The following is a 7,183-nucleotide window of genomic DNA, read 5'->3' as shown; positions in this document are numbered from 1 at the left end:
TTTTTTTTTCATTTTCGGTTAGTGTAATATCTTAAAAATATTCTCTGAAAATTCTGAACGTTGATCCGATAATTAGTTTTTGAGTTAGTCGACAAATAACAAAGAGAGCTCGGGCACTTCAAAGCGCTAGTGTGAAACTTTAAACGCGTAATTCTCAAAACTACGTTTTTTGAACTGGTAACAACTGTAACTCGAAAACCGCTCAGTGAAATTTATACAGCTTTTAGAATACATAATAAACTCGGGCCTGATCGAAGGATTTTTATTTTTTCAAAAATTTCGATTTTTAAGACCAATGTTGATTTTTTCCCAAAAATATCGAAAACAATTTCCTGTGGCCGCTATTTTGTTAATTCTTCGATCGGGCCCAGGATTATCTATTTATAAAACTAAATTTTTTTGTCCGATTGATTTTAGATGAATCTCCAAGGACTTATGATTGTCACCACAAGTACCTTTTTTTTGGAAAAGGGTCAACACAAACAACTATAACTTTGGAAATTATTATTATTTTTTTTTGTCGTGATTTCAAGTCAACACATTCTATAATAATGCCGTATTTCTTAATTTGTAAAATAACACGATTTAATAGCAAAAAAAACTCAAAATTGTCATTTTTTCGTGCCTCTGACTACCCCTAACCCCATAAGGCACGCTTGATACGCGCATTACAACGATGAAGACATTGGTTGCATGGCTTTGACAGCGTGTTGTTTTTGTAAATCTGCTTTTTTTTGCGATTTTATTTATTTGTGTTGCTTTCGTGGGGTTTATGCAGTGTTTTTGTACTGTAATCCTTGTGATTAATTGTTTTTTCTTACATCAATGAACACAGATTACCGTTAATATGCATGAACATATTCATACACTTATACATGTAGGCCCACATTAATGCCTATTAGGGTGCGTTGTGTTGGAGAAAGGCAATATTTTATATTTATATCGAAATATGGGTAGTCGAAAAAGTCTTTTCAAATTTCTATTCAAACTTCAACTTATTTTATTTATGTGATTGGTAGATATACGACTGCAACGAAGTCCATAGACAAAATACGAAAAGACTTTTTCGACTACCCAATAATGGTTAGGAAATTAATGACTTGTCTTCTTATTTTTATTATTTATATTACTTTTATTATTTATATTATATCATCATTTAAAATGCAAAATGACATAACATCACTTTTCATAAGTGTACAGGCGAAGGAAAAACGATTAATAGAAGCATCTCATATTGAAACAAAATTTGAGTTTCGCTTATAAAATTGTTATATAGCGATTATATCTGAGAGCGGAAGCTTGAAATTTTACAATATGATACACAATATATTGGGTAGTCGAAAAAGTATTTTCGTCTTTCTAACCAAACTTCAACTTAATTTTATTTTTTAAATTTGTCATGAACTTTAATCAACCAAATATGTACCATTTTAATCGATGACTTTTTGTCCAYTTTCCGCTAGATTCCGCTTTTCCGCTTATTCCATCAGTGTAAAACTTTTCCGGTTCCTCGTGAAAAACTGCGACAAGTAATTTTCACAGGCTTCTCTTTAAGCCAACTTTACTTCATTAAAGGAGTTCTTCATTGACCGAAACAAATGATAGTCCGATGGTRCAAGGTCAGTGCTATRTGGTGTATGCATCAAAACCTYTCAGCCAAGCTCTCCCAGTTTTTGCCGCGTCATCAAAGATGTGTGTGGTTTAGCGTTGTCCTGATGGAAGACGAAGCCCTTTCTATTGATCAGTTCTGGCCGTTTTTTTCGATTGCTTGTTTCAATCTCATCAGTTGTTGACTGTAAAATGTAGAATCAATCGTTCGACCAGGCTGGCGCAGCTCATACTGGTGGATTCTTTTCCAATCCCACCAAATACTCAGCATAATCCTTCGAGGCGTCAAACCTGGCTTTGCGACGATTTGTTAAGCTTCACTACGCTTGGGTCATGATCTTTTTCGCATTTCTTAATTTTTTAATTTTTTTTTTTTTAATTTGCAAGAACCCAATGGCACACCCTTAAGAAAGCTTTTTACCTAATTGATTCTTCTACCTATAGTTCGACAACTAACGGGCTAACTCCTTCGCTAAGCCTATGCAGTCTGGGCATCGTCACAGCCTAATGTGCGTACACACAAACACACGGACAGAAAAATACATTAAACGCACAATTTGGGCTGACTGTCAAACACAAAACATAACCTATTTGCATACCGTTTTAGTATGCGTGTCCGCGCGCGCGACTGTGTGTATGTTTGTGTGCATTTGACAAAGCTGACAACGGTTAGTCTGTCAGTGTGGATTGCCTTGTCTTCTTCAAATGTAACCCTTTTCTCGAGTGGAGCTTCGAGTGATTCGGAGCTCAAAGTACAAGTTTGCTTAACTCTTCGCCTACTTTCCGAGGCAGTACAACTGTAGTTTATACATACATACMTACATATATGTGTGTGTGTATTTGTGTGTAGGTGCACCACATCTCTGCTCACATTAATAGAGCTGTACAGACAGCTGTTTTTGAGCATATTATAAATCATCTAATATTTGTTTAAATGCCAGCATTACAGTCAAATAAACATCCATAATAATGTCTGCTGTGTAACCACCAACAGACACAACCGACATTTGTTTACCCATATACATACAAAGAAATATATATATATGTATATATCCATATAAATAAACACCCATATAACTATGAGTAATGGCAGGCATCTTAGTACATCCTTTTCGGTTGACTTTCATTTGATTAGGTGTACCCACAGGCATGAGCACGTGATTAAAGGCTTGGTCGAGATTAGCTTGCGGCGCTGTACGTAGGGTATAATTTGTAATTATGGCAGCAGTTCTCATAAGTATCTTTATAGGAGTGTAACTCCGAGATTCGGCAACCCGGCGTATCCGCGCGCTGTGCTTAAGTTTTGCACCGTCTAATGTTAAAAGGTAACAATCCCGAAGGCTGAGCCGATGTGAGTATTAAGCAAACACGATCCACATTTGTCAACAAAGCATTTATGGTCATTTATTATAAAAACCGGCAGCAATTAGAAGCTTAACTGATTATCGAAGCATGAAAAAACGTTAACTTCGGCTTCACCGAAGCTTTAATATACTTCACATGTTCATTTTTTATGGCATAAAGTAATAGATCTTTAAATTGATTTTAATTGGTATTATAAGGGAACTACTAGTACATATATGCTATATTAGTCCGATGTGATGAATTTTTTCAGGCAGACAAGAAGACAAGAAGGCAAAATGACACCTCAACAAACAAAAAAAAAAAAAATTCCATGTAAGCATTTGATTCGTTCAGTTTATAGAGCTTTAACTTCCGCTTTGGAGCTTAGAAAAATATATATGAGTCTGTACAAACTTCACTCCTCAAAACTATTAAAGATTTTCCTCTAGCATAACCTATGAGTTGGGTAGAGATCAGGTTCTTATGGATTTGTAATTTTTATTCTCGAGCTTGTGTCTATATATGAATTCTCTAGAAATAGCTAAATTAGTTGTATCTGCAGAAGTGGCCTAAATGAATTTGGCATCCATTAAAAATAAATTTCAACCAAGAAATAGTATGGGCTCGAGATTTTCAATGATTTCGATAAAGTGTGGCTAATAATATTMCGTAAACGAAGGTACTAGTGCATTTATGATCCATTTTAGCATAGTTTGTCACCTTCGGTTCATTAAACCTAAGAAATAGGCGAAACGAACTCGGCATAGACATTTGAAAAGTAGATTTGTGGAAACTAAAAATAACTGTATATACTATAGTACACGAGTTTTATCAATAAGCAAGCAATAAGATGGCGAGTGTTTATATGAAGGGTCATCCATTTCTAGGTTCACAAATTTTTTAAAGGAAAAACGCAGAKACTTCAAAAWSAATGGKGAATGTTTATTATCATTCGAAAGAACATTCTTTGGTATTTATTTTTGAAGATGATCTCTTCCAAATGTKGGCCACTRCTATGACTCAGATGATCCATCCATTAGATGGCTTCAATAACGAATACTTGTTATTTCGTAGGACCTGTAAAAAGCAGGTTTCAATMGTTTAGTGGGATTTTTCAGAGAATTTTCTATAGTAATGTACAGCTGTGAGCAATGAAATAGTTGTGGGAATTCTTAAAAAAATTCTTGATTTAATTTCGCACTTCATAAGATATTGATAACGTCCCTATTGATGTCAGTTTGAAAGTATTGGGTAGTCGAAAAAGTATTTTCGGATTTCTAATCAAGCTTCAACTTCTTTTTGTTATATTTATAATAATAAATAAATAAACAAATATGTACCATTTTGGTCGACCACTTTTTTTAGTGATATACGTCTGCAACGACATCTATTGACCAAATACGAAAATTCTTTTTCGACTACCCAATATTAAAGGAATGCCGTTAGATATAGGTGGTATTTTTCTGATCTGACATTTAAACTGAATAGTCTGAAACTGACTGACGCGTTTTGTTCGAAACTGTTTTCATAACAATAGCCACGATTTCYTAGGTTCTTCTGCGTCGATTTACCTGAAATTTTTAGTGACCCTTCTGYATAGACTTCTTCAATTTATACAATTTTTAAAAATTCGAAACAGTCAAAAAAGTGCTTCAAAACTTATTTACTTTCAGGCAGTAACTAAAAACGGGGRAAGTAAAAATTTGTTTGTACGAGATAACAATAAAAACCTCAAAAACTGGTTTATTTGMATTTTTCACAAAAATTTTGAGGTTATGGGAAAAAAGTCTATAGACCTCTTCATTACCTACAAACATAGTCTATAACTTTTTTATAGGACTCATAGYTTTGCCGGAAATCGAAATAAATCATTCTTAAGCCTTAACAATTCRGCAAAGCCTCTCCTTGCTTTTCCCAGCATCAGCTCGCCCGTAAAATCTCTCGTTTGCGATGGGTTTCATCATACTATGACTTTTTTGTTTTCAGAAATTAATCACCGTCTTCTCATAGTTTTAGTTTTTCCGGAAATCGTAATAAATCGCTTTTACACCTAAAAACTCAACCCCAGCCCCCCATCCATTTCCTGATCACAGATCGCCCATTAACTATTTTTCATTTAATTTTTGTTATATGTATGTTTTATTTTACTTTTCCAATGAGAGTTTGATCCAAGTTCGCCAGCTATTTCAGCTGCATTATATACTAGGCTTAAAATGAGCAACAATATTGCACAAAAGGATTTTGAAATTATCTGGCATTTGCCGATTGACAAAATAAATCAACTTAGCTGCCACGGGCGGCGATTCTTTCGCTTGCTTTCTTTGTRAAGAAAGAAAACGCATTATCCATCATTTGCTGCGTCTTTGTTGTTTTTCCACTGTTTCTTCAATCAACAGCTGCATTGCATCAGCAATGCATCAGAGCATCGCTCAAACACACATACATGCACACACACACTCATACACGTGCATAGAGGCCGAAAGAGCGCGCACATAACACGACTACCACTCACGCGTACGACAAACGAACACACACACATGCGTGAATTGGTAGCAAACACAGGTGCTGCCAGCTCAGAGCTAACTGTAAGCAGTGGCTGTTCCCAGTATTACGCCACAACAACACATGCAACAACATGTGCAATTTGGCGCTGCGACTCCGAAGAGTAGCAAGCTACGATGGCATACATTAGAAAAACTCTTAGAACCACCCCGAGCAAGAGTGAGGAGAGCTTGAAAGCTCGGCGACAGCAACAACAGCAATGTGGCRGGAAACAGCGCGCACGCAATAGGACGCAAATATTGTATCTTAAATGGCGATGCTGGCAGAGCAACGAATTCAGTTGCTCGCGACAAACGAAAGGAAGCTAACGAAGCGCCGTGCCAAGCGGAGTGTCAGCTGAGTCAGCTAGCAGAGCAGTGTTCAAAGAAATTCATGTTTGGTGAGCAAGAAACAAAATAGTTGTAACATCTAACAACAAAAGCAGGAAATTTATTAGCAACACTACCAAAAGTGGAGTGAAGCAAACACAACAAGTAACAAAAGCAGCGAGAGTGTAGCAAAAAAAAAAAAGCAAAACAAAAGCAACAAACAAATAAACACAAATAAAGCAACAACAATAAAGCAGTTTGCGTAAAATAGCAAAAATTAATAAGCGAAAATAACACAACAAACAAAAATTTAAAAGCTACAACAAAAATTTACTTGCAAAAATAAAGCAACAACAAAAATTTATTTGTAAAAAATAAAACAACAAAAATTTACTTTTACAAATACAACAACAACAAACAAATTTCAAGCAACAACAAAAATTTACTTGCAGAAATAAAACAACAACAACAATTAACAAGCGAAAATACAATTATAACAGCAGTAAGCAAGCGAATACAAGAAGAACAACAACATAGGTGCAGCAAAGGTGAAAATAATACGGTGAAAATTGTAAAATGAGAATAATGGAAATTGAGGCAAATTATAAAAGTGTTCTGAAAATTTCGCTAAATTGGCACGCAGCATGGGTGGCGGTGTACTAAAGCGTAAATTAGAAAAAATTATGGAAAATATTTATGTACATGAATGATGAAAGTAGTAATTTACGCGAAAAAGTTCACACAAAGTGAAGAAGTTACCTTAGCGCTACACACATACACCCACACACACACACATACACACACTGAGCAACATTTCGACACAGTGACACGGCGCGTGTGAGCGAGTCGAACGATGTGCGAGCGAGTGAGTGGGCGGGTGACTGAGTGACAGCGTGCCACATTGGCCATGTACGCGCATACCAAACAGGTGGGAGGGGAGTACGATGGGGGACTCAACTACAACGACTACAACTGGTGCGTGATTTATGGGTGCTGCGCTGCGTTGAAACCACTACTTGAAGTTGCAAAACACCAACAACAACGACAAGATATACAAACTATAAAAGAGAGACAAACAAAAAAGCAAAAAATAAAAAATATGATTAATAAAAACGGAGACTGAGTGCTGCAAAATGGTCTTACATTGACAAAGTTGGCAGTGAAAGGCGAAGAAGACACACGAAAACAGCAGCCAGCAGGCARTAGGCAGTAGGCAGCAGGCGGTGACTGCGTTTCGCCAAGAGCGGCGCAGTGAAGTGTTAAGTTGAAATTCCAACTCATGAATGAATGAATTTGTGTGTTGCCAACACACAGGCGCATAACAGGCATGAATAGCGTACAATTCTATGTGTGTATATTAT

At 36.1% G+C, this 7,183-nt stretch overlaps 1 protein-coding gene across 4 annotated transcripts in view; it reads left to right on the top strand.

Annotated features, from left to right (window-relative positions):
• Positions 1-7,183, top strand: part of LOC108967131 (branchpoint-bridging protein) — a 90,853-nt gene that overhangs the window by 61,561 nt on the left and 22,109 nt on the right. For 2 of the 4 annotated variants that reach the window (XM_018930376.1, XM_018930375.1), the window contains exon 1: positions 5,808-5,893. The exons of 1 other annotated variant lie outside the window; for it this stretch is intronic. The gene's annotated coding sequence lies outside the window, so the exon portion shown is untranslated. Of the gene's footprint in view, positions 1-5,807; positions 5,894-6,274; positions 6,371-7,183 lie in introns of those variants that run through there. One more of the 4 variants, XM_018930377.1, reaches the window with a different exon arrangement.

The sequence above is a fragment of the Bactrocera latifrons genome, unplaced genomic scaffold (assembly GCF_001853355.1).
Source record: "Bactrocera latifrons isolate USDA-ARS-PBARC rearing strain unplaced genomic scaffold, ASM185335v1 scaffold_179, whole genome shotgun sequence".
Taxonomy (NCBI): domain Eukaryota; kingdom Metazoa; phylum Arthropoda; class Insecta; order Diptera; family Tephritidae; genus Bactrocera; species Bactrocera latifrons.
Note: the sequence above shows the minus strand (reverse complement) of the source record. Positions and strands in the feature narration are given on the sequence as shown.